Source organism: Gopherus flavomarginatus, chromosome 3 (assembly GCF_025201925.1).
Source record: "Gopherus flavomarginatus isolate rGopFla2 chromosome 3, rGopFla2.mat.asm, whole genome shotgun sequence".
In the NCBI taxonomy this organism is placed as follows: Eukaryota; Metazoa; Chordata; order Testudines; family Testudinidae; genus Gopherus; species Gopherus flavomarginatus.
The window spans coordinates 26,457,377-26,483,385 of NC_066619.1; the positions used below are offsets into that span (position 1 = coordinate 26,457,377).

At 42.1% G+C, this 26,009-nt stretch overlaps 1 pseudogene; it reads right to left on the reverse strand.

Moving 5' to 3' along the window:
- Positions 1–662: 662 nt before the first annotated feature.
- Positions 663–24,942, reverse strand: LOC127046573 (U6 snRNA-associated Sm-like protein LSm2; annotated as a pseudogene).
- Between the last annotated feature and the right edge of the window lie 1,067 nt (positions 24,943–26,009).

A 26,009-nucleotide genomic window follows, 5' to 3' on the forward strand; every position in this document is an offset into this window, starting at 1 on the left:
TAGAACCAACAGTAGTTGTGCATCATTTAGCCCCTCTGTCTCTGCCATTTAGAGTAACAGTGCTACTTTTGATTTGTTTATTTTTGCATGAGGGTAAAAGTCCCATACAAACTGAAATACAGCACATTTGAGTTCAGCCTGGGAGTAAATTTCTCTGTCTTTCCCAGACAAATCAGAAAAAAAAAAATCTGATTTAACTGTCAGTTTCTCTCTCTCATCTGAAAACAAACCAAAGTCACCCAAGATAAAGTGGAAAATGAGGCAGTGATCAAAGTCAGGGAAACAGAAGAAAAGAGACTTCGGGGTGGTAGATAGAGCCACCTGTGGGGGATAGATGGCAGAAGAGCCAGATACAGTGGATTTCAGAGGGGATGAAGGAGCAGGAAGATGAGGAGGCTGGAGATAGCAGCAACAAATGAAGAGGAGCCCAACAATACTGAGGCAGCTATCAAATTGTGGGAAATGAGACCAGGAGGAGACAATGACAAATGTAAAGTCAAAGTCTCGTGGCTTCAACATGTCTAAGGAGATCATGGAGCGGGAGATAAAAGGTTGTAGATCAGGGTTGAGTCTTTAGGAGCTACAGCAGAGGGAGCAGATGAAATGAAACAGGGTGGGGGATAGCTAAAAGGTTGGCAAGAGTAAATCCTGAAATAAGAATATCACTGCTTCTGCTTCATGGCCTCCTTGTGCGCAGCATCCTGGAGCAGCTGGGTATCAACCTCATCTGCCTGCAGCTGGACATAGCAGACAATGGAGCCCTAGATTAAGTAGTTCTTGACAGACAGCATGTGGGGTACTTCTCCAGGTCAGTCACTCCAATGTCAGTATGATATTCAAGTACTGATCCACAGAGTGGAGGGCCCTGTATGCGTACACAGCAACTAGACACCCGTGACTGGCCTGTGCCAACTGACTTGGGCCCGCAGGGCTGTGAGGCTGTTTAATTGCTGTATAGACTTCCAGGCTGAGTCTGAAGCCCTAGCTGTCGGACCCTCCTACCCCACGAGCATGAGTCGACTGGCATGAGCCGGTTGCAGATTTTTCTTTGCTGCAGAGACATACCCACAGATACTCAGATCATTCTTTAGTTCTACTACCACATCCTTTCCAACCAAGAATTTGAAGAATGCATAGAAAAGTATCCCACCAGCTGGAAGTAGGAAGATGCATGGGGGAACTCTGAGAAAGGAAGAATGTGTGGGCCAGAAGAGCACAGAAGAGGAGAGGTTGGATGTAAAGGATGAGCCTAAATTGGGAGATATGGCCAGAGGCAAGAAAAAGAAGATAAAGATGAGTTTAGGATTTCTGATGATAGGAAAGGGGTGTAGTTCTATATTTACATTTATAAACACAGAATGGCTTTTTATAAAGTTTCTTATTCTTTAGAAAGAAAAAGTGCAGTAATGTAATTTCCATTCATGCAAAACAATCAGCATTTGGTATTTGTATGAATAACAAGTATGGAACAATTCTGAAAGACAATTAGAATTTACTAAGAAATGGCACTAGTTCAAAATGAAGCAGGTGACCCAATTCACTAACTCCTCCTCAACTTCCTGAAATTTTGCACATTTGATTTTATTCTGAAATAGAGTTTTTCTGGGAAGCAATGTAAATATCAGAAAAAGAGCTTTTAAATTATAATGTTTTGAAAATGGACCTTTTAAAAATATTTTTAACTTGTTTTGGCTCCTCATATCTAAAAAATCGTTTGGCCTAGAAACACCAGATTTGTTTTGCTTTCATGGCCTCGCTGAGGAGAAGTTTTTTTAGTCCTGCTGCAGGAGAGACGTCTTGCTTTGTTGGGACACATAAGATATGTGAGAGCAGGTCTGCCATGAACCTTATATGCCAGCCCATTTTTAAATTTTTGGCACTCATTAAAAAGCAGGAAAATTCCTACATCACATATTTTGCTAAAAAAAGAATTAAGAATGAAAATGTGTTTTAGTGGAGTCTATTTCTTTACAAAAATCCTACACCTTTCAAAAAAACTTAGACTGTCTAGAAATGAATGGCTAAGGGATCCCTGTAAGCCTTCACTGCCCAGTGTCACCTGACCTGATTTACACTGCCCACCCAGTGTTAATCTTGCAAGTACACACAAAAGTCAAAATAACAAATTGCTAGAAGATGATAAAATTCCATTTTTTATACAAGAGATCAATTTCCAGTAATCTCCTTCTGCATGTATTTTTTCAAATGTTAGGACAAAGTTAAGGTTGGGTGGCAATGTAAATCGTGAGCAAGGAGGATTTATGTAGTGGTGTGGAACTGATTGAATTCTGTAACTAGTCAATAAAAGTCTAATTTGGGGGATTCTTTTGAAAACATGCAGTTTTTATAAAGAGCATAATATTGCTGGACTTCACTGAAACACTTAACAATTGTTTCTATTTGTTTATGAATAATGTATGGCATTGAAAATATCTTCTTGTACAATTTCTCTTCACAGGGCCTAGTTCAAAGCTGATTATGTCTTTCCATTGGCTTCACTGAGATTTATATCACGCTCAGAGGCAAGGATTATCCTGCAAATCATGGGACCAAACAAGCTGCTGGACCACTTCTAAGAAGGCTTGAGACAAAACATCAGAGTACAATAATAATTTCATCATATATTCCTTTTCAACTGAGACAATTAAAAAAAGATTGTCTCTGACTCCAATTGATATACATTTTATTTGCTATTGTTAGTATTCAGAATATATATCATTCTTTCAAACGAGTGAGTTCTATTGGAATGTCTCCTAAAACATAATTAAAAGGCTTTTGATTAGAACATAGGGATATTAAAATTGCCATACTGGATCAGAAATAGATTCATCTAGTCCAGTATCTTGACTCACAGTGCCAAGAACCAGATGTTTCAGGAAAAGTGCAAGAAAACACAAGGTGGACAGTTATGGAATGATATCTTTACAGAGATCTTTGAGCTAGAGGATGTCTTCTGTCATGCAGCATAAGGGTTGGTATGCATTCTAATATATGTCAATCTTATCTAATGCAACGGTGGATATTCTCACAGTTGCACTATACATATCAATACCTAATTCTTGCTTGAATCCAACCAAACTCTTGGTCCACAAAACATCTAGTGCCCAGAGTTTCCACCAGCTAAATATGCATTCTTTTTACTGGTATTAAACGATACTTGAAATGTATTTGCTATGATTTAGGACAGGGGTTGCAACGTTTCAGAAGTGGTGTGCCAAGTCTTCATTTATTACTCTAATGTAAGGTTTCGCATGCCAGTAACACATTTTAACGTTTTTAGAAGGTCTCTTTCTATAAGTCTATAATATATAAGTAAACTATTGTTGTATGTAAAGTAAGTAAGGTTTTTAAAATGGTTAAGAAACTTCATTTAAAATTAAATTAAAATGCAGAGCCCCCCCGGACCAGTGGCCAGGACTCGGGCAGTGTGAGTGCCACTGAAAATCAGCTTGTGTGCAGCCTTTGGCATGTCTGCCATAGGTTGCCTATCCCTAATTTAGGATTTAATACAACCCCAACATTAGATGCAACCAAAAGATGTGTAGTTGGTTTACTATTTGCCCATATCCTCTCTAAGAGAGATTTGAGCATTCTGGTTATTGTACATTCAATATAGGCTATTATTCAAAGAGTATAAGAAAATGGGCTATAATTTCCATAGACATAAAGGCCATAGTAGCATATGAACTGAACATTTGTCTGATTAAGTCTCATTTGGGATATTTGTATTGATTTCTTAATATTCAACAATTTCTCCATTATATTGCAATGTAGGTTCTAGTCCCCTGGACTCTAGCAAATGCAGCACAGCAGCTCCTTTGAGCAGCCTCAATAATAGTTTAGCAACGTAACACAGCAGTGGTAGAAGTTCCTTCTGCTTTCATAGCAAAGGTCCCCAAACTATGAACATTTGATAGAACAACTTCCTGAAAAAATTGTCCTTCTGTTGGAAAGAGGGAGAGAAGGGAAAACTCAAGTCTAGTGGCAGACTTCAAGTTAGAATTTAATATATCTGTTTGTAAAGTGATCAGATGCCATTGTGTAAAAACTTGGACAGATAAGAAGGCAGACAAACAGATATTAACTGTATAAATTTATTTTACATTTAGTGTGAGGTTGGATTTGTTACTTAGCACTTTGGAGGACAGGATTAGAATTCAAAACAATCTTGACAAATTAGAGAATTGGTCTGAAATCAACAAGATAAAATTCAATAAAGACAAATGCAAAATTCTACACTTAGGAAGGAAAAGCCAAATGCACAACCACAAAATGGGGAATAACAGTCTAGGTGGTAGCACTGCTGAAAAGGATCAGGGGATTACAGTGGATCACTGCAAAAAATGCAAATATCAATTTTGGGTATATTAGCAGGAGTGTCATATGTAAGACACAGGAGGTAATTGTTATGTTGTACTTGGCATTGGTGAGCCCTCAGCTGGAGCCAATTCTGGGCCCCGCACTTTAGGAGCAATATGGAAAAGTTAGAGAGAATCCAGAGGAAAGCAACAAAAATGAGAAAAGGTTTAGAAAACCTGATTTATGAGGAAAGGTTAAAAAAAACTGGACATGTTTAGTCTTGATAAAAGAAAACTGAGGGGGGACCTGATAGTCTTCAAATACGTGAAGGACTGTGATCAATTGTTTTCCATGTCCATTGAAGGTACGACAAGAAGTCATGGGCTTAATCTGCAGCACAGATTTAGGTTAGATATTAGGAAAAAAATTCTAACTACAAGAGTAATCAAACTCTGGACTAGACTTCCAGCAGAGGATGTGGAATCCTGTCATTGGGAGTTTTTAATAACAGGTTGGACAAGCAACCTATACTATTCCTGACATGCTACTTGGTCCTTTCACAGCACAGGGTGCTGGACTAGATGACCTCTCAAGATCCCTTCCAGCCCTACGTTTCTGATTCAAGGCTTTATTTGCTCCCACTGAATCCAATGTGAGTTTTGCTAATAATGTCAAAGGGAACAGGTTGGGGCCCATTTGGTGTATTACCCCATATGAGTATCATTATGATGATGATGACTATGACATTTTGAAATATACAGCTTTTCTAAAGATCCTGAGTGTCTTAAGCTTGAATCAGTGTGAGCTGACATTCCTAACAATGTGTTTTAGACAAGTCTTACAGGACACGCAGGAAAGAAGCAAGTGTGAAACGAGAGTCCCATTCTTTCCAATGTGTTTGTCCCCCAGTGCCTGCAAAATTCTATTTGAAAAAAATGAGGAAGTGCTTTTAATTAGAGCTGTCAAAAAAAATTAAACTGTCATCAAACTATCCGTTACATTTCTAAAACTAACAAAACAGTTCAATAGGTTTTGTTTGGAATTTGTCTTTGGGTTCACAGAGTATCCACTCAGATGTGCTTCTTCAGCCAGGGTAAAATTTCAGCCCTTGCCTTCCCTCTGCTCTGCACTGGATGCTTCCACCCTTTCCAAAGGTGTCTGTGATTCACTGGTATTGTGTGTACTTAATGAGTGAATCTCCTTGGGATGAATTATAAATGTAATAATTTTATGATTAGTTAAAGCTTCTGACCACTTGTGGAGCTTTGTTCTTTAGCGAGACCAGAGGAACACACCCTCAGCACAGAGACCATGAGTGGGCCAAATTCTGCACCCTTGCTCGGGGAGAAAATTAGTGACTGACTATCCTTAGGATCTGACTCATCTCTGTAGTGGTAATATCAGGCTGAGCATGCAGCTCTTGCTGGCTCTGTTCCACAAATATTGGTCCATTATTTTCAAATGAGGGAACAATAATATTTTTAGAGTTTTTCGAAACATTCATGATTAAATCTGAACCAGACAATGTTCACTTGGTTTTGTGACTAACAGATTTATTTGGGCATAAGCTTTCATGGGTAACCCCCCTACACTTTTTCAGATGCATGGAGTGAAAATTACAGAACTTTAATTTTCATTCCATGCATCTGAAGAAGTGGGTTTTTTACCCATGAAAGCTTATGCCCAAATAAATGTTAGTCTCTAAGGTGCCACTGGACTCCTCATTGTTTTTGTGGATATAGACTAGCACGGCTACCCCTCTGATACTTGGTTTTGTATTTCATTACAAACTCAAATTTGGGACTACTCTTCACTGGGAGGGATCGCTCAGATTTTCAAACCTTTTAACACTCCTGGATCAAGGTGTGAGTGAACCTTGGCCAAGTTATGATTTTGAGTAGGAATTTGGCTGAGTTTCCCTTTGAGGTTTTGTTTTAATACTCAGTGGGGTGCGAACCCCGCACAAACTGAAGTCAGAACAAATCTGGAACCCCTGCCAACCAAAACTGCTGAGTTTCACATAGCTCTAAATATTTTACAAGGACTGAAGCTTTGTTTGCTCTTGTTTGAAAGAACTGTTAGGATACTGCTCATAGTTTGCCTGACCTCTGCCTGTAATTGGGAAGATTTACTCCGAAGCATACCTGTAATTTTCCACTTCACACTCCATCTCAGCTATCCATTCAGTACAAACCATCCTTGTGAGTGTTGAGTATGCAAAGCCAAATCGTAGAAAAGGTTAGATTACAGCAGACCTGCGGGACAAATGCTGGTATTCTGCCATTTGGCCATTAATCAAAATGGTTACAAACAAACGCTACAACAGACCAACAGTAGCATTGATTTGTGCCCATATTCCACCCGACTATAGCATGGCTACATGCATGATCTCTTTATTCATATTACTCCCTCTAGAAGCAGGAATCATCTGCCTAGAGGGAAGGGATGTGTATGGTTGCCATTGCAAGGTATGGGGCACCAATGCACCACAGGCCTGCTGGAATATTGGCCATGCCTTGGTATCTCTCCTGTCCTGAGGCCACAGATCAGCTTCTCCACATTTTTTGGAAGGAATAGCAGAGTTACAAAAAGCTTTGAAGGTGGTGTCAAAAAGCTTGAATGTTATGCAATAACAGGTGGGGAACCAATGGAGGGATTCAGGAGAGGGAACATCATGATCAAATCAATGGATAAGAAAGATGACTTTTGGAGCTATATTTTGCATGGATGGTGGGAGGCAGTGGTATTCAGAATCAAAAAGGAGGCTGTTGCAGCAGTCAATGCAAGATCTAAGGAGGTGCTAAACAAGAGATCTGGATGTAAGAATGGAAAGAAAATAATGTATCTTGGAAATGCTGAGAAGGAAGAACAGATATGGGTTGGACGTGTTGGGCAAGAGAGAGGGAGGAGTACAGCCTTCCAGATCGCAGGCCTGAGTGCCAGGAAGGCTGATAATGTTCTCCACAGTGATAAAAAAGGGGAGAAGTGAGAAAATTTTGGAGGCACAATCGGGATTGGACTCATAGTTTCATCTCAATTAACAGGGATTTCCAAACACAGCCCCTACTCGTGTTAATGCGTGGATGAACAAATTAAAACAACAGACATTTTGACTATGGCAGTGGAGTATGCCGATTAGAAGGGGGGGATGTGATGGTGACTTTTCACTTTCCTGATCCTAAACCCTCTCTGTGCTGACATAACTGAATGCTGTTCTTCATTATGCCTGGTGTCAGTGTTTCCCAGGGGCCAGCACACTAGCCAGGGAGCAGGGCATAGGAATGCCACCTTAGCCAAATCCCCTTGTGGCCCCTGCACTGGCACCAGTCAGAGGGTAGGTAGTGTGGAAGCCACAATGCAGTCTCACCCAAAACCACATGATCTTCCCAGTGCCAGTTATGCAGGCTTGGGGGTCACACTAGTGGACCCAGATCCACTGCAGCAGTGGATCTGGGCCCACTAGTGTCGTTTGCAGAAAGGAGTTTGGATGAAGGTGGTGAAGGAGGGGTTTATGGTTTGACTGTTATATATTAGAACAATGTTTTTATTCTGTTCCTCTTCCAAATTTCTCCTTAAAAGGCACTTTCCCCAGGAATCCTTCCTGCCTTGGTCTCTTTACCTTCCCCTACCGGAACCATTTTCCCATGACTTGTCTAGTCCTATCTAGTTTAGATCATAAGTTCTTGGGGGCAGGGATTGGGTTTGACTCAATTGCTGCAATCCCGCAATCTGATCCACATGGACAGATCCTTGTGCCCAAGCAGAGCTGCAGCCCCACATACTTCCAACCGTGGAACTGGGCTGATGTTTGTAAAGTGCCATGTAAACATACAGGGCTTGTGGCATGTAGATGGTTTTATAAATAAATAAATACTATACTCACATGTATTAATAAACTCTTTCAGAAATATTCATGTTTGATATAGATGGAATTGCCAATTTTATCTGCACTGCTTATGGTAATTTTAATTTAAAATATAAATTTATAATTTCAGTAAAAAGGAGCCACTTGGTTCACATTATTAAAGCTAAAGACTTCTCATTAGAACTGTAATTTTTTTAGATTAAACTAGAAAGATTAGATTAGATTAAAAAAACAGATTACAATACTTATCTTTACTAAAGTAAAGGTTATACATTTCAGCTACCACAAACAATTGTGAAACTTCAGTATGTGTAGGGTTAAAGGCTGGAAATGGACTATAACTTGCAGTGGAAATTTCCACAGCATGCTTTATTGGCAGTGGAATGAGCCAGACCCAGCTGAAGGTGTGCACGTGTGTGGTCTCTTCATAAACACATCGGAATGCTGTGTCACATTATTTTTCCTTTCAGCTTTCTGACCAGCTTTTGTTTTCGGTCTTCCAGAGTTTTATGGGGTCACAGAGTACATAGCTACCCTGAAGTCTGCTGAAGTTGTGCTTGAATGAGGGCTGCAGGTTCACACTTCAGCCTGCTCTGATTTTTTCCTTATTGTTCTGATTCCACTGTCCTACAGCTCTTTGTCATTCATTCATTCATGGATTATTTTGGGGCTCTTGTTTTTGTACTGAGTATCACAGTTTGCACATGTCAAATTCCATACAAGTATAGATGTTAGATTGTAAATACTTTGGGGCAATTATTATGTCTGTATAAGCACCAAGCATAGTATTTTCACTAACTTATTATAATAATCATCCCAAAAATAAGGCCAAAAAAAGTAAAGCCAAGACACATCTGTCAGAGGCAGTTTAGAGCTTATAAGGTGTTGTTAGTGGTGTTAAATATGCAGGGTGGGATTTTCAGAAGTCCTGAGTTTTCAACAGGAGTATACTTAGCTCAGGTCAGAGGGAGTTTTACCATTGACTTCATGGAGAGTGCAGGTAAGCCCATGTTGGGTGCTTTTGAAAATCCCATTTAACTACCCATGTCCCCTCCAGGTCTGAGTTTCAATGGTTATTCTTCTCTGAGTGTGTGTATGTAACCAGGTCTACGTTGGTGTAATGGTGGAATAATGGTTTTGTTTATTTTGAAGAGAAATTTGAGTCAAAAATAAAATAATATAATATAAAGTGTGGAGACTCATACTAAACACAAATTTAATATAATACATTTCTATTTAGGTGAGAGTGTTGCTTTTTCTTATTTTTGTGCTGTTTTAAATTCATCATTTTTGTCCAGGAGATGGTCGAATGGCAAACCCTTATTCACTTTGATATGTCTATTGATGATGATCTTCACCCAGGGGAAATAATGGAATGATACCAATGATTCAAAGGGAAAAGAAAATGTGTATATTTAAGAGTTTAAATCTGTGTTTGGTCAGGGTTTAATTTTATGTAACAGCTGTAGGCTTTGGTTTACTATAACTAGTCGATAGAAGAAATAGTTTAAAGCAAAGTGGAATTTTAGGAAGCCATTCCCACTGTATTACAACACAGTTTAGTCGTAGATTCCTTCTCAGGCGCTGATCTTTCAAAGAGCTCTGTGCAAATGGACTCCTGCACCCGCACAGTTTGAGAGTCTAGGTAGCAAGAGGAGAGAGGAACTAAAACAAGACCTGTGGTTTATGGACAATATTTTTCTTTTGTGCCACCTGTTGATACATAATAATACTAAAATGCTGCTTTGAGCTTTTCACCTGGATATATAACATCTTAAGCAAAGAATTCAGAGGTAGGAGTAAACTGATTTTAAAAACAAAAAGGACAGCAAAAAAAAGATTACTTATCTGTGCAATAAGTGTTGTTCTTTACGATGTGCATGTATACATTCCGTTGTAGGGGTGTGTGTGCACTCAATACACTGGAGTTGAAGGCTTTTTGCTAGGAGTACCATTAGGTAGTGCATGCACCCCTGCCATCCTCATGCACTGACTCAAGGGCATAAATAGGGCATGACTACCAACTAATTATGCCCAAAATAGTGGGGAAGGTGGGAAGGTCATGGAATGCATACGTGCATAACATGTCAAAGAACAATAGTTACAGTACAAATTTCTCTTGTACATTTTTTCTCCTTTGAATGATTGTGTACATACATATTCCACTGTAGGAGATTCACCAGCAATTTTCTTACAGATGGTAGGACTTCAGACTGCAGCTCTGACTCACTGAAGTTGGCATCATCCTGGGGGCTTGAGTAACAGAGTTGTATCGGGAAAAAGTACATACAGACAACCACGTTGCTGCTTTACAAATGCCTACTATTGATATCAGAGTAGCAGCCGTGTTAGTCTGTATCCGCAAAAAGAACAGGAGTACTTGTAGCACCTTAGAGACTCACAATTTATTTGAGCATAAGCTTTCATGGGCTACAGCCCACTTCATCAGATGCGCAGAACGGAACATATAGTAAAAGGATATATACACACACAGAGAGAACATGAAAAGGTAGAAGTTGCCATACCAACTCTAACAGGCTAATTAATTAAGATGAGCTATTATCAGCAGGAGAAAAAAAACTTTTGTAGTGATAATCACGATGGCCTATTTCAGACAGTTGACAAGAAGGTGTGAGGATACTTAACATGGGAAAAGAGATTCAATTTGTATAACGACCCAGCCACTCCCAGTCTCTATTCAAGCCCAAGTTAATTGTATCTACTTTGCAAATTAATTCTAGTTCGGCAGTTTCTTGTTGGAATCTGTTTTTGAAGCTTTTCTGTTGCAAAATTGCCATCTTTAAGTCTGTTACTGAGTGACCAGAGAGGTTGAAGTGTTCTGCTACTGGTTTTTGAATGTTATGATTTCTGATGTCAGATTTGTGTGCATTTATTCTTTTGCATACAGACTGTACGGTTTGGCCAATGTACATGGCAGAGGGGCATTGCTGGCACATGAAGGCATATATCACATTGGTAGATGTGCAGGTGAACGAGCCCCTGATGGCTTGGCTGATGTGATTAGATCCTATGATGATGTCACTTGAATAGATATGTGGACAGAGTTGGCATCGTGCTTTGTTGCAAGGATAGGATCCTGGGTTAGTGTTTTTGTTGTGTGGTTTCTGGTGTGTATTTACTTCAGGTATGTTGCTCAAGAAGGCTGAGGAAGTGGAAAGAGCTGTAAGGGAATGGGCTGTTATTCCCAGAGGAGGAGAAACCTTTGCTAGAGAATAGCAGAGCTTGATATAGTCAGAAATCGAATATGATACATACTGGGCTATAACCAGTTGCTCTTTAATCCTTTCACAGAAGGCAAGAAAAAGCCTAGGAGATGACCTGAAAGACTGTGTGCAGTCCTGGTAAAAGAACTGAGCTTTCTGAATATCTAAAGTGCAGGAGTGGATAGGCGCCGACTCCGTGGGTGCTCCAGGGTGGGAGCACCCATGGGAAAAAATTAGTGGGTGCTCTGCATCCACCGGCAGCCAAGCATCTCCCTCCCTTCCTCTCCCCAAGCACACTGCATCTCTGCTCCTCCACCTACCTCCCAGCATTTCCTGCCCAGCTGCCACCATACAGCAGTTTGCACACTCGGAGAGTAGTGTGGGAGAAGGAGCAGGAACATGGCATGATCGGGGAGATGGCAGGGAAGAGGTGGGGCCAGGGTGGGGATTTGGGGAAGGAGTTGGAATGGGAGTGGGGAAGGGTTGGGAAGAGGCAGGGTAGGAGTGGGGCCTCATGGAAGGGGTGGAGTGGAGGCAGGGCCGGAGGGTCGAGCATCCAGGGGAAAATAGGGGAAGTTGGCGCCTATGCAGGAGTGGATTTACCATGAAACAAACCATGCACTGGCACTGGGCCCTCCAGTGATGAGAGCTCCAAAATGCAGGGGAACCTGCCCCCGAGTCCTGGCCCGTGGCGCAGCATGCCCCTGGCTGGGTGGGGAGGCAGCTCCCTGTGCTGCCCTTGCCCTGGGCAGTGCATGGACACCTGCTGCCCCCCTCCCCACAAGGGGTGCACAGAGATGTGCCAGCAGCAGGGCTACAGCAGCTCTCTGCCCGCTCTGCCTCTCTCCCTCTGTGCTGCTTCATTCCCAGAAGTGGCCGGCATGTCCCGAGGCCGGGGACGGGGGTGCGTGTTTACATGTGCTGCCCCCGCCCTGAGCACTGACTCCACAGCTCCCATTAGCTGGGAACTAAAGCCAATGGAAGCTGCAAGGACAATGACCGTGGGCAGCAGCACACGGAGACCCCTGCCCTTTCCCACATAGGAGCTGCTGCCAGAGGGGGGTGGTGTGCCGGTCACTTTGGGAGCCGTGCCTCCTGAGGAAAGTGCTGCCCCTGTCCCACCTCCCACACCCCAAACCCCTGCCCCAGCCCAGAGCCTGCACCCCTCACCCCACATCCTTCCAGAGCCCACACCCCTCACCCAGCACCAAACTTCCTTCCAGAGCCTGCCCCCTACACCTCCTCCTGCACCCCAACCCTCTTCCCCAATCAAGGTACCTCACTTTATTTTCATTTACTTCCCATTACTTATGATCTAGGAGGCAGATGAATAAAAAAAGAATGAAAAACAAGGAGGGGGAGGAGGATAAGAGAGAATGTTCTTTTTCTTGGCTGAGTCCCGAAGGGGTGAGGGCTAAAAATGAAGCTGCGCACAGGGCCCAACTAACTCTAAATCTGCCATTGCTAAAGTGTGAAGCTTCTTTTCAGCTTTTTTACAATGAGGTTTTGGAAAAAAAAACTCAAGAAAATGAATGGTCTGATTGAGGTGATATGCAGACACAATCTTAGGCATAAACTTAGGATGTGGCTAGGAAAGAAACTGTCTTTCTGAAATGTCATGGAGTATGGGTCAGCTAACAGTGCCTGGAGAGTGGACACCATTCACACAGAATTAACTGTTACCAAAAATGCTGTTTTAATTGATAGTGATAAGGAAGTTACTGCTAAAGATTTGAAGGAGGAACCTATTGAATATAGTTTTGTCCTGTTCAGGTACCAAGAGGGTACTGGATTGGAGACAGGAGGGTACATACAAATGAGACCCTTCAAAAATTAGTGCCAAGGAATGCAAAAAAGATAGAAAACCCATCTGCTGGCAGATGTTTTGTAGAGATTAGGCTAACTGCACTCTTATAGTTGATGTAGGTTAGGGTACCAGTACTGCCTCAGCCAGGCTGGGGATCTGAGAATTAAATTTGCTTTGTCTCTTTTTAGCTTCCTCAACTACCTCAAAATTAGAGGGACAGGCAGAAAAGCATACATCAGAAGACCTGATCAACAGAGGATGAAAGTATCTGTCAAAGAATCCAGTCTGTGACCTGCTCTGCATTTGTTGGTCAGGTTGGTTGCAAAGAGGTCTATTATAGGGTAACCCCACCGATGAAAGATCTGGTGGGGGGAGAGAGAGAGAGAGAGAGAGAGGGTGAGGGTGTGTACACACCACTTTTGATGGTCTACAATGTTCCTACTAAGAAAATCTGCAGTAGAATTCTTCACCCCTGGAGGTGAAACCTCTTTAGAAAGCCATTGTCCTTTATGCAGAAATTCCACAGATTTGTCAAAACTGAGTCAACCTTGCACCTTCCTGCTTGTTCAAATAAAACAGTGGTAGTGGTAGTGAGTGTTTGAACCATCTGGTTCCTGATGGTGAAAATGAATGTCTCACAAACTCTTTGAATGGCTCAAAACTCCAGTATGTTTAGATGGAATGAAACCTCCTGGGCATCCAAAGTGCCTGAGGTTGACCCAAGTGGGTTCCCCAACTGTGGTAGAGGCATCTGTTACCAGGATCATAACTGACTGTGGCGGCAAGAAGGGAACTTCCTTGCATACATTTTGAGGGGCCATCCACCAGTTCAGAGACTGAAGCACTAGGGCAGGCACACAAATGAGCACGGCCATAGAATGCCTGTTTGGACAATATGCCATGTGGAACCAAGCCTGAAGACACCTGAGGTGAAATCTGGCATTCTAAGTTACATATGCACACAAGAGCATTTGTCTTAACATCTGCAGACACAAGTGCACAGTTGTCCTTGGATTAGACTGGTGGGTTTTGGACAGAGAGACTATGGACTAGCATCTGTCTGTCAGAAGATAAGCCAGGGCAGTTGTACAGTCTATATTCGCTGCATGACATGACATTTATTCTTTGTAATATAAATCTGTCTACATTTAATTTTAGACAGACGAGGAAAGAGATGTCTGATGATTGGGATGTTTTGGATGTGGGACTTTGATCTTCCCCGAACCAGCCAATTGTCTAGGTAAGGAAATATTTATATCCCTGAATGGCATACATGAACTACTCTCAGGGTATGGCTACATTTGGAATTCCAAAGCGCTGCCCAGGCAGCGCTTTGAAGTGTGAGTGTAGTCAGAGCGGCAGCGCTGGGAGAGAGCTCTCCCAGCGCTGCATGTAAACCACATCCCTTACGGGTGTAGCGTGCAGCGCTGGGAGCCGCGCTCCCAGCACTGCTGCCCTGATTACACTGACGCTTTACAGCGCTGTATCTTGCAGCACTCAGGGGGGTGTTTTTTCACACCCCAGTTGCAGCGCTGTAAAGTGTGAGTGTAGCCAAGGCCTCTGAATACATTTAGTAACCACACTGATGGCAGAGGTTAAGACAAAAGGCAATACAGCATAGTGGTGGTGCACATTGCCTACTATGAATTACAGTTACTTTCTGTGGCCGGGATGGATTGCCTCATGCAAGTATGTGTCCTGCAGATCAAGGCAGCATACCAATCCCCCATCTCCAAAGAAAGGATAATAGATGCATTTATGACCATCCTGAACTGGATTGTCTTGATAAATCTGTTCAACTGTCTAAGTTGTGAATGGGTCAAAGATCACCTTTCTTTTTGGAAATCAGGAACTTGTGGGAATAGAAGCCTATCCTGTGTTGGTAAGAAACTTCCTCTATTGTTCTTCCATTAAAGACTGGAGAGGCTGTATTAATACAGCCTCATAGGGCAAGTCCCTGAAAAAGGACAGGGAATGTGGGTTGGGGAAGGGGAGGGAAGAGAACTAGATAACATATTCCTCTTCATCACCCAGCAGTCCAAAGAAATTTCTGTCCATGCACCGTAAAAGAAAAATAAGTGGTTTCCAAAGGGGATGTATGTCTAAAATTTGTAAATGATTTACAGTCGGTATGCAGTCCTTGGTTGTGATATCAAAACAACTGTTTTGAAGCCGTGGGCTGGTAAGAAGGGTCTGCTGTAGATGAAGCTGATGGAGGTGATGTCTAGGAGACTTAGATAGCCTTCTGGAGCGGTGGTTCCTAAACTTGTTCCACTGCTTGTTCACGGAAAGCCCATGGTGGGCCAGGCCAGTTTGTTTACCTGCTGCATCCATAGGTTTGGCTGATCGTGGCTTCCAGTGGCCATGGTTCACTGCTCCAGGCCAATGGGAGCTACTGGAAGCAGCAGCAGCAGCAGCAGCAGCAAGTACGTCCCTTGGCCTGCACTGCTTCCAGCAGCTCCCATTGGCCTGAAGCAGCAAATGGCCACGGGGAGCTGCGATCGGCCAAATCTGTGGACACGGCAGGTAAACAAACCAGCCCAGACTGCCAGGGGCTTTCCCTGCATAAGCGGCAGAACAAGTTTGGGAACCACTGTTCTAGAGACATGCTAAGGTCTCAAGAGTTAGAAAGGCCTGTACTGCACCTGTGGTTAGAACAGTTTCCTCTGTCACTAGTGGTGTAGACACCCAGCAAGCGAAGTGTTGCATAGGAATCTTTTAATGTGTGCATGGCATCATCAATCTTCTTGAAATAAGTGTAGCTCCCTCAACTGGCAAGTCTTCCATTGTATTTTGTAGTTCCCTTGGGATGCCAGTGGCTATGCTTGAAGAATGTCTTATCGAGATGGCTATCACCACTGAACGTGAAGTCATTTAAAATATGTCAATCACTGCATGGAGAGATATCCAGGCAGCATGATGTTAATGTCACTGAAGAATTATAGCATAAAGTACAATTTATAATGCCAGAGTAGAAAAGATTAACTAAGTTGTACCATAGTACCTATTATCCTAATCAGATTTTTAATATGAGAGGAAGGGTAGGTTTGCTTCAAGGGGACTGAGGCTGAGTATCTTTTTGAGAGGAGTTACCCATTATTTTATTATCCTTTAGAAACAGGAATATTATACATGCTGCAGGGAAAAATGTATTTCTTTTTTCCTAGTGAAACAAAGCTTAGCGAGATGCATTATTGCTTCACAGGAATCAGTGCGTGCACTCAGATAATTTCTCCATATTCCAGAATTAGTGCCTGGTCTTGGTTCAGGACTGAAATTATGAAACAAATGGATCCCATTATCATCAAATGTGACTTCTCCCACATTTCAAGTCTTTGGAATGTGGAAGAGAGGCCCTGGCTGGTAACAGTTACTAGATAGACTTATTAGCATTTGGTGTTATTTTAATAAATCTGCTGTGGTCTTCTGTGCTAAAGAGGTGTTTACGTGAACCACATACTCTTCCTCAGAATGATCAGGGAGCCCAATTTTCTATATATTCAATTTTCTGAACCTGTTTTCCATCAAAAAGTCAATGTGTCATCATGCATTTTGTTCAGAAAAGAAGAGTGGTGATTAATCTCTATTGCATCAATTCAATTGTCATTGTTGAAACTCATGCAGGAAGATCAGAAATATGTATTTAGATTTTGTAGCTCTTGAGAGAATTGCTATATAGAGTTACTGGTACTATTGCAGACATCAGTAAACAGCATTTGAATGACTTTCCCCTCATGTGCCTGTTGAGTGGGTTAATAACCTGCCTGGCTCAGGGTTTTTTCTCTCTCTTGTTTTTTTTTTTTTTTTTTTTTTTTTAAAAGGACAACAGGTATGGAGTGAAGCTAGGTCTGTTTGGCATTTTAATTTGGTTTGCTGCTTTTTTGAGCTTTCCAGCCTCAGATTATCTTAAGGCCATTCAAACCCCTTGATACAGCTTCTGATTAAGTTGTTTAATATGGTGGGATCCAAAATAGTACTGATAAACATATGGAGATACACCTATCTCAGAACTGGAAGGGACCCTGAATGGTCATTGAGTCCAGCCCCCTGCCTTCACTAGCAGGACCAAGTACTGATTTTTGCCCCAGATCCCTTAGCGGCCCCCTCAAGGATTAAACTCACAACCCTGGGGTTTAGCAGGCTAATGCTCAAACCACTGAGCTATCCTTCCCCCCTGATCCTGATTTTCAGAGGTGCTGAGCACCCATAACTTTCCACTAAAGTTAATTGAGGCTGCAAGTGCACAGCACCACTCAAAAAATCAAGTCCATAGTTTAAAGTCTTTAGAACAGCTATGCCTGGGAGCTCAGTTTCAGAACATGCTTTTAGGTTGGTATTATCTTTGACTGCTTATTTAAAGATCTGCTCCTATTAGCCATATATTGATGAAAAAGCAATATAGTCTAGGTAGGATGCTTAAAAAGTGAAGTTAATAACTATACAATACTTGAACTCTTAGGCCATGAAAACTTCAGTTAATATATAGTCTTAGCCCAAGAGTATTTTTTCAAATCTCAAAAGTCATTTAACGATTTGTGATGGGTAAGAGAGGACTAGGTGCTGCTTTGCATCTCTTGAGCTCAAAAATAGAATTTGTAGGGAGGAAGATGGGAAAGAGGCCTTTCTAGCATGAGGAAAAGAGAGAGTAGGTCTCAGGGAAGCACCTACCTAATTATTCTGGATAAAACTCCTTAAAATAGCATTTTTATTTACAGACTTACACATAGACTTTCTTGATTATCTGATTCTTTGCTACCTCCTTTGAAAATGCCTAAAAGGGAAATCTCAGCCCAAGAACTTTATTAGCAAAATTACAGATTTAAAAAGAAAAACAATGTTTTTACCCAGAAAAGCCACAAAATACACACCTCCCTCAAAACCAACTGAAAGGATGTGTTTTCTTAACACTCACTTTCAAAGACAGAATTGATGCAATGGAACAACTCATGGAGGCTGTAAGCCATGTTCTGTTCTTGGTTACACCCTCATAGCTCTACTGACATTAACAGGGTTGTGTAGTTGCAACTGAAGATGGATTTTAGCCCAGGGTAAATAAGGAGTAAGAAATATGAAGGACACCTTGCAGAACAAATCAGGACTTCTAAATGCATGGCATAAGAAACACTACTAAGCAACCCAAACATACACTAGATCAAAACCAGAGGCTAAAACCTCATCCTTATTCCATTATGCTGCTCTGGCAGCCTAAAAGAGGAGTAGAGGAGGAGGGCAGGGACTTGTCCTTTACACATCCTTCTCCCAACAAACTGATAGTCCTTACCATGTGGCCTAAGTTGCACCCATAAAGAGGTGTAGCAGCAGATATAAGCAGCAGAGGAGGCATTCTAATGCTCCCCCTGGGGAGTGCTGCTTCATACTGCCCTTCATGATGGACTTGGAGCAAATTGCACAATCTAGCTTACAAGGATTGTGTTGAGAAATGACAAGACCACAATTATACAGACAAGGTGGGTGAGGTAATATCTTATTGGATCAACTTCTTGACAAGCTGTCACCTACTGAAGCTAGTTCAATAAAAGGTATTACCTCACTCACCTTGTCTTTCTAATATCCTGGGACCAAATAGGGCTACAAAACTGCATAAGACCACCATTTTAAAATTTTTTTATTATATTATTATTATTATTATTATTAACGTAAAAGTTACTTTGCCCTGACTCAAGATTTTAATAGAAATTTACTATGGCAAAATGTCAATTCATGTAGTTCTGCATTCTTCAAACTGCTTAGATTTGATTTTAAATATAATTAAAAGCATATGAATAAATCCCCAAAGATAGGGTAACATTTTTGCATGAGATAACACATCTGTATTAATTTTGCATGCTATTACTAAATCACAGTAGGAATTTATACAAACTGATGAAGATAGAGAAACATCCTTTGCAGTAATCTAAAATGTGAAATAGCCTTACCATGAACAAACAAACAGTCTCCCATGGAAAGACCTGGATATTTTAAAACAGCAGCAGTATTGACTTCAGTATGAAAAGAAGCTTTAAAACATGGATAACAGCTTAGGCATTTAAATTGTAGAAGCATCCATAAATAATATGCTAGTCCCATAGAAGTAAGTGGGCAATTTACTTTGGGAAATGTTTTCATTAACTCTAGATAGTAAGAAGTGCAAGTGTGACACCTTCTGGTTACTGAGGTGCTGCAACATCAGTTTTCATACCACATTGTTGATACTGTGGGAAAAGATTGGAACTGATCATTAGAAACAATATTGTTGATAAAATAAATTTCAATTTACATCACAGCTGAAACATCTGTTACTATTATTGGGGACTGATAAGGAACAACAGCTTTCTAAGTTTTCCACTAGCCCCTGGAATCTAAAACCATTATATACATTGTTTTTAACATACATTTTAGCTCTCATGCAGTGGACTATTGTGCTGCCCAATGAGACTTAGCACTTAAGATGTTTTGGTATTTTCGTAAATCCAGATAGGCACCTATCTGCATCTAAGTCAGTGTTGCCAACTCTTATGATTTTGTAATGAGTCTCATGATAATTATCATTTTCCTTACAGCCCCAGATCCTAGGGTCAGTCAAGTGGATATATGATGATTTCAGCCTTCGTTCTTGAAGAAAAAAGTAAGTTCCTAGTCCTCGTGGCTGTGGAAAAAGCTTCAAAATGTGACCCCAGTGTACCCTAAAGGCTCAAAAAGCAGAAGACAAATAAAAAGAATACCACATCTATTAATTTTACATAATTTCATGATTTTAAAGCCAAACTCATGATATCTGGGGGGCCTGAACTCGGGATTTTGAACATCTAGGGTTGGCAATACTGCTAAGTGACTATATGCTTAAAAAAAATCTGGTTCTCACATACCAGTAACATGATTCTCCAAGTCTTAAGGGGAGGATGGGTAGTAATTGCATCATATTCCTGTTTCTGATTACAGAGTACACTCCCATTAACCCTGTATATGAAAAACCCTACAGATGGTGTTTAGTGTCACCTTTTTGTGACTAAAGGTGGTATGGCATGATTTATTGATATGAGGGATCACAGGCCTTGAATCCAAGGCAGTGCTTACACAACCCAGCAGCTCACTTGAATAATCAGGGAAGGATCTGGAGAAGGATTAGCTTGTGGAGGACCCAGCCCCCAAAGCTCCACATTGAGGGAAACATCCAGCCCCCTAATTGGCTGAGGGACTCTATGTAAACCAGGAAGTAACAGGAAGTTGCCTGAGCAACAGGAATCCCTGGCTGGCTGCTACTATGGTCCCCCTCTGCTTACCTGACTCCAAACCCTGGCATTCCTGCCTGCTTCTGGTTCCTGTCCTCCTATTCCAGACTCCAGTCTACTTCTGCTTCCTGCTGTCCTGTCCTGCTCCAGATCCCTGCTCCTCTGCCTTACCCATCTCTCTGGCTCTGGCTTGGCACTGCACTATTTTTGGTTTTGACCCTTGGCTCAAACCAGTCCACAGACTGTCCACAGCCTGGTCATTGCAGCCTCCCACACATCATTACTCAGTTCCCACCCTGATCTGTTATTAGCCATTGATTTGTCTGGCTAAATTAGAGTGTAAGTTCCTTTGGGAAGTCATCTTACTTTCTTACATTGCATGACACTATCAATATAACACTATATAATATAGAAGTGTCTGATACAATTAATTTCTACATGGATCTAGAATCTTTTAATATTTCTGATAGGACAATATCTACTGAAGAGAAAAGTATACCAGAGAAAAGAAGGTTCTTTTACTCTTTGCACACCCACTTCCTTCAAAATCTGAACTACTACCACCTGCAAAACATTAACTGAATAAACAGCATCCAGTAACTGAAAACATCTGCTCTTTGTTTTAGAAAGCTTTCAGATTTGCTTGCAATGTTCTCTAGCAATATAATCTTTGAAGCAGGCTGCTCAGTTGCCCAATTCTTTCATGGCTGATGTCTTTTAAAACTACTCCCTGTTGCGTAGCTGTTTGATGTAATTTTTAAAGCCTGTTTTGTCCTGCCAATTGCCCTGTCCTTGTCCATACTTCAAAGCCCGTGCCATGCAGAGCACAGCATTTTCATTATAAAAATAATTATAGTTTATTTTGTAGTGCCCCTAAACATGCTCAACATTTCACAGAATATATGCTTTCCCTCCGTCCAATTTACAATCTTTGTAAAGAACATGGCATGCCTATCACTTCCCTGGCTGAATATATCTAACTGCAAAGAAATGTGAAGGTTACTGACAGGGGCACCTCCAGGCCCCAGCATGCCAAGGGCACGCTCTGCTGGCGCCGCAAGGGCGGCAGGCAGGCTGCTGCGCTTAGGGTGGCAAAATCCCTAGAGCCACCCCTGGTTGCTGACTCTGTGAATGTTGGTGGGATCACTTTTTTTCTTCTGAAAGCCTCAGATCAGCCTTGTTTTATGCCATCAAATAATTATCAGCCCCAAGCAGAACTGTGTAGCACCTCAGTCAGTTTTTGGCACTGCTTTGCTTACTTCTGATTTTTTATATCTACAAATAAACAAAATGTTTTTTGGGTGCTGACATTATTTATAAACATGTTGGTACCTGTCACAGGCTGGCTGGTCCTTTAAGGGGAGTCAGACTCAGCATTGTCTGTGACCTAGCAGTTATAACCCAGTAGATCCTGATACGGACTCAATTACAATTAGTGATCCCAGCTGTGGCAGGGTCAGGATAAGCTACACAGAGAGGAACAAGAACTCACTCAGGAGCAGGAGGAGACCTGGAGAGAGAAGCAAAGGGAATTCCTGCCCTCTGGCAAGGCGGCCTGATGAAGACAGGCTGGAAAGAACCACAGGGCACAGATTAGACTCCTGTGGGGGGCCCTGAGATTGGGATCTCCCTACTTTCTCACAGGCCTTAAGGGAAGCAGCTTTTGTCTTGGGGAGGGGAGGAGAGGTAGAAGAGAAACTTGTTGAGAAGCAACAGCATAGGAAAACTGCAGGGTCCAGAAGGAAGGAGAAAGAACAGAACTTCAGCATAGCCCAAGAGGGCCAGAAGAATTATTGGTTTGACTATTTGGATTTACATTTGGAATGGTTACCACAGAAGGGGACTGAATTTAGGAGACCTGGCTGGAGGGCCAGGCCACAAAAGACCCAGACAGAGATAGGCCATGACAGGGCCAAAGAAGTGATCAATAGGGGGCATTAGAGATTAAGTCTCCTCAGGGCCGGCTCTAGCCATTTTGCCACCCCAAGCACAGCGACATGCCGCTGGAGGCGCTCTGCCGCTCACCGGTCCCGCGGCTCCAATGGACCTCTTGCAGGCGTCCCTGCGGGAGGTCCACCAGAGCCGCCTGCCACCCTCCCAGCAACCGGAAGAGCACCCCCTGCAGCATGCCGCCCCAAGCACATGCTTGGCGCGGGGGCCTGGAGCCGACCCTGAATCTCCTGCAAAGCCATCCTCCAGTGCCACAGGGTGCTACAAAAGTGAGGGCAACTACTTACATACCCAAGAGACCTCTGTCATAGCTGTAACCTTTATCCCACTCAGTGATGCTTATATGAGGAGCATGGGTATTTTAGATGGTATGGTACTGACGTAGTGGTAATATTTGTTCAGTGGTAACAGGTTTGTATATCAATTGGTGGTTTTTGTACAGTCCTTCCCACTCTCATGGACATGACCTAGCATAGGAGAATACATTCAGTATGTATGAGAGGAGTCATATGAACCAGTCACAATATATGCAACATGTATGCAAAGTACTACGAGGTGATATTTACTTAAAGGAAAAAAGAACGGGAAGCAGCAATAAAGTAAACAAAATACAAAGACTATCAAGGAGACAAAACCATTCCCTCACCTCGCACATCAGGTAGCTTTTCCACTCAGCAGAGTCCCTGAACCCTGAGGCTGTAAGCTTTTGCATAAATGTAGATACCTGTGTAGCTAACAGGGCCGCCCAGAGGATTCAGGGGGCCTGGGGCAAAGCAATTTCGGGGGCTCTTTTTTTTTTTTTTTAAAATGGAAGTTGCAATACTATAGAATACTATATTCTTGTGAGGGCCCCAGGGAAAATTGCCCCACTCCCCGCGCCCCCCCAGCAGCTCTGGGAAAAAAACAAACATTTAAAAACCTTCTGCATCTCGGCACAAACCCAGTTTTGAGAGAACTTCTTTTCAAGTCACGTTTATAAGTTATTGCATCAGCTAGTGCTAAAAAGGCACTAAAGCTCATTAAAAGGGTTGGACAAATATTTTCTGTCAAAACTTTTTTTGGATCGAAAACTAGGAGTTTTTAAAAAGCAGGAAAAAAAATCACGGACAATGTCTGCTTTCCTTCAAAATTTGTTGTGGTTTTTTAATTGAAGAGCTGAAATTAGTCTGCCAAAACCTGAACATGGTTTGGGGTTTCAGAAGCATGTGGCCAGATATTTGCTGCTTGCTGTGTTTGATTGTTTAAACAAACAAAAAAAATTCTGCTTAAAAAAAATATCCAAAAAGACTTTTGAACCATCTCAGCTTGTGACCAAATGCCTGAGCCAATCCAGTCAGATTTTTCCAGGTTTCTGATACTCTGCTGGCTTCCTTGACTCATATCTGTCTCCATAACTTTGGGTTCATTTAGGCCTTTATCAAATCAATGAAAGCCATGTACAGGTCCTGATTTTGCTCTTGAGATTTTTCATAGATTTGGTGGGCAACAAAGATCATTTCAGTTATCCTGCGGGATGGTCTAAAAACCACACTCAGATTCTGGCAATATTTCCTCAAAGGGAAGTAATTGGTTTGAGAAGATACAGGCAAGAATTTTCCCTGCTGTAGACTGAGGTATTGCCTTGCTGTTTCCACACTGACTTATCTCCTTCCTTAAAGATTGTTACAATGTTAGCGTTTCTCAAGTCTTCTGGATTTTTCTCATTATAACCAGATATGAAGAAAAAAAAATTTGTGGAGCTTCCCTATCAGTTCTTCACCTCCAAACTTTTAGACTTCAGCCGGTATGCCATCTGGCCCTGCTGCCTTATTGTTCTTAGTTTGCATAATGGCTTGTGTTACTTCTAAGGGTGGCATGGGGTCATCAAGAGATTCTTTTCAATGTCGTTGAGGTATAGACTCTATAGTGGCATCAGAAACAGTTGACTCATGGTTCAGGAGTAACTTCAAATGCTCCTTTCATCTGGCTTTGATGGCTTCGCTGTCCTTACAATATGTTGACCGGTCTTGGGCTCAGAGTGGTGTGGGTCCATGGGAGCATGGACTGCAAATGGCCCTTATTGCCTGAAAGGAACTCCTTATGTCATGTTTATCAGCATAAAGCTCAATCTCCTTGGCCTTTTCTTGCCACCACTTATTTTTGATGTCACAGAATTTCCTTTGGGCTTCAGCCTTGAGTTGCTTGTATGACTTTCTTCTGCTGATGTGATATATTGTTTTGCCGCATGCAATGAGCTTATCTTTTCTGGTCAAGCAGGTCCTGAATCTCAGCATCGTTTTCATCAAATCAGTCTTGGTGATGGCAGATGACAGACAATGGACTTGGCACACTGAGAGAACGGCACTCTAATTCCTTCCAGAAATCAGCATCATCAGCTGTACGCATAGCGGCAAATTTCTCTTTGAGACACTGCTGAAGTTTCTCCCAAGTCACTATATCTTCAAAGGCTTTGATGTTGAATTTCTTTTGCACTGATTTTGTCTGCTCACAATGCCTTGAGGTGATCTGGAAATTCGTGATTGATCTAACAAGGCAAGGGTCTGTCCAACAGTCATCTGTTCCATGCATGGCCCTTGTGATGTGGACATCCTTCCGATCTCAATCTCTAACAATAACAGTCAATAAGTCAATGCCTGGAGTGAAGGTGTCTTCAGGTGGTCTTTTACTTCTCACTTTGTCTAAAAGTGTGCTTGTGATGACCAGGCCATGTTCTATGCATTTGCACAGGAGGAAGAAAACTACTCTTTTTCCAATAGTGCCATTCCAGATATCTGATCCTGTCCAACTCTAGCATTAAAATCTGAGGAGAATGATCTTGTCCTCCTTGGAGATGTTGTTCAAGACTCTGTCAAGATCTGTATAGAATTGTTCCTTGATATCCTCAATAGAATCAAGCATTGGGGCATACACACTGATGAGGGCATCAGACTGGTTGTTGCTGAGCTCAAGACAAAGAGACATAAGATGTTCATTGATTCCTACAGGAAATCCTGTAAACTGACTGACAAAAGCTTATTCCTAATTGCAAAACTGACACCATGAGCGAGACTGTCCTCTGCAGATTTTCCTTTCCAGAAAAAGGTGTAGCCTCCAACTTCTTCTCTCAGTTGACCTTCATCTGGGCACCTTGTCTCACTCAGGGCAGTGATGATGTTATATCTGAAGTTCCCTGGTGATGATAGCAGTTCTTTCTGGCCATACATTATCTTTGTTCTCCATCAGGATGTGAACATTCCATGAAGCTAAAGTCACTGTCTTCTTATAGTTTCAACCACAGGCAGAGTGATCCCACTGGATGTGGTAATCCAGCCAGGAATTTGAGACAGCCTAGGTTTCAGGCACCTCTCCCCAAGCAGGGTGAGCAGAGGGTACCCCAAAGAGGACTACTCAGTTGCAATAGTAGCTGCCAAATTGCTCCTCTGTCTCAGTCCAGGTGCCAGACAGACAACCATCTAACTACCGCTGCCTACGTGCGGATTCATGGCTAGGGACTGCCAGATTCACTAATCCTGTCCCTATCACCACTAGTCCATTGCCACAGGGCTGAGAAGGTTGGAAAGTTGTTATTTCCGGTGGTAGATGCCTGCACATGATTTCTTTTAATGTGGGGAAGCTGGTGCGCCTACAGTGACCAC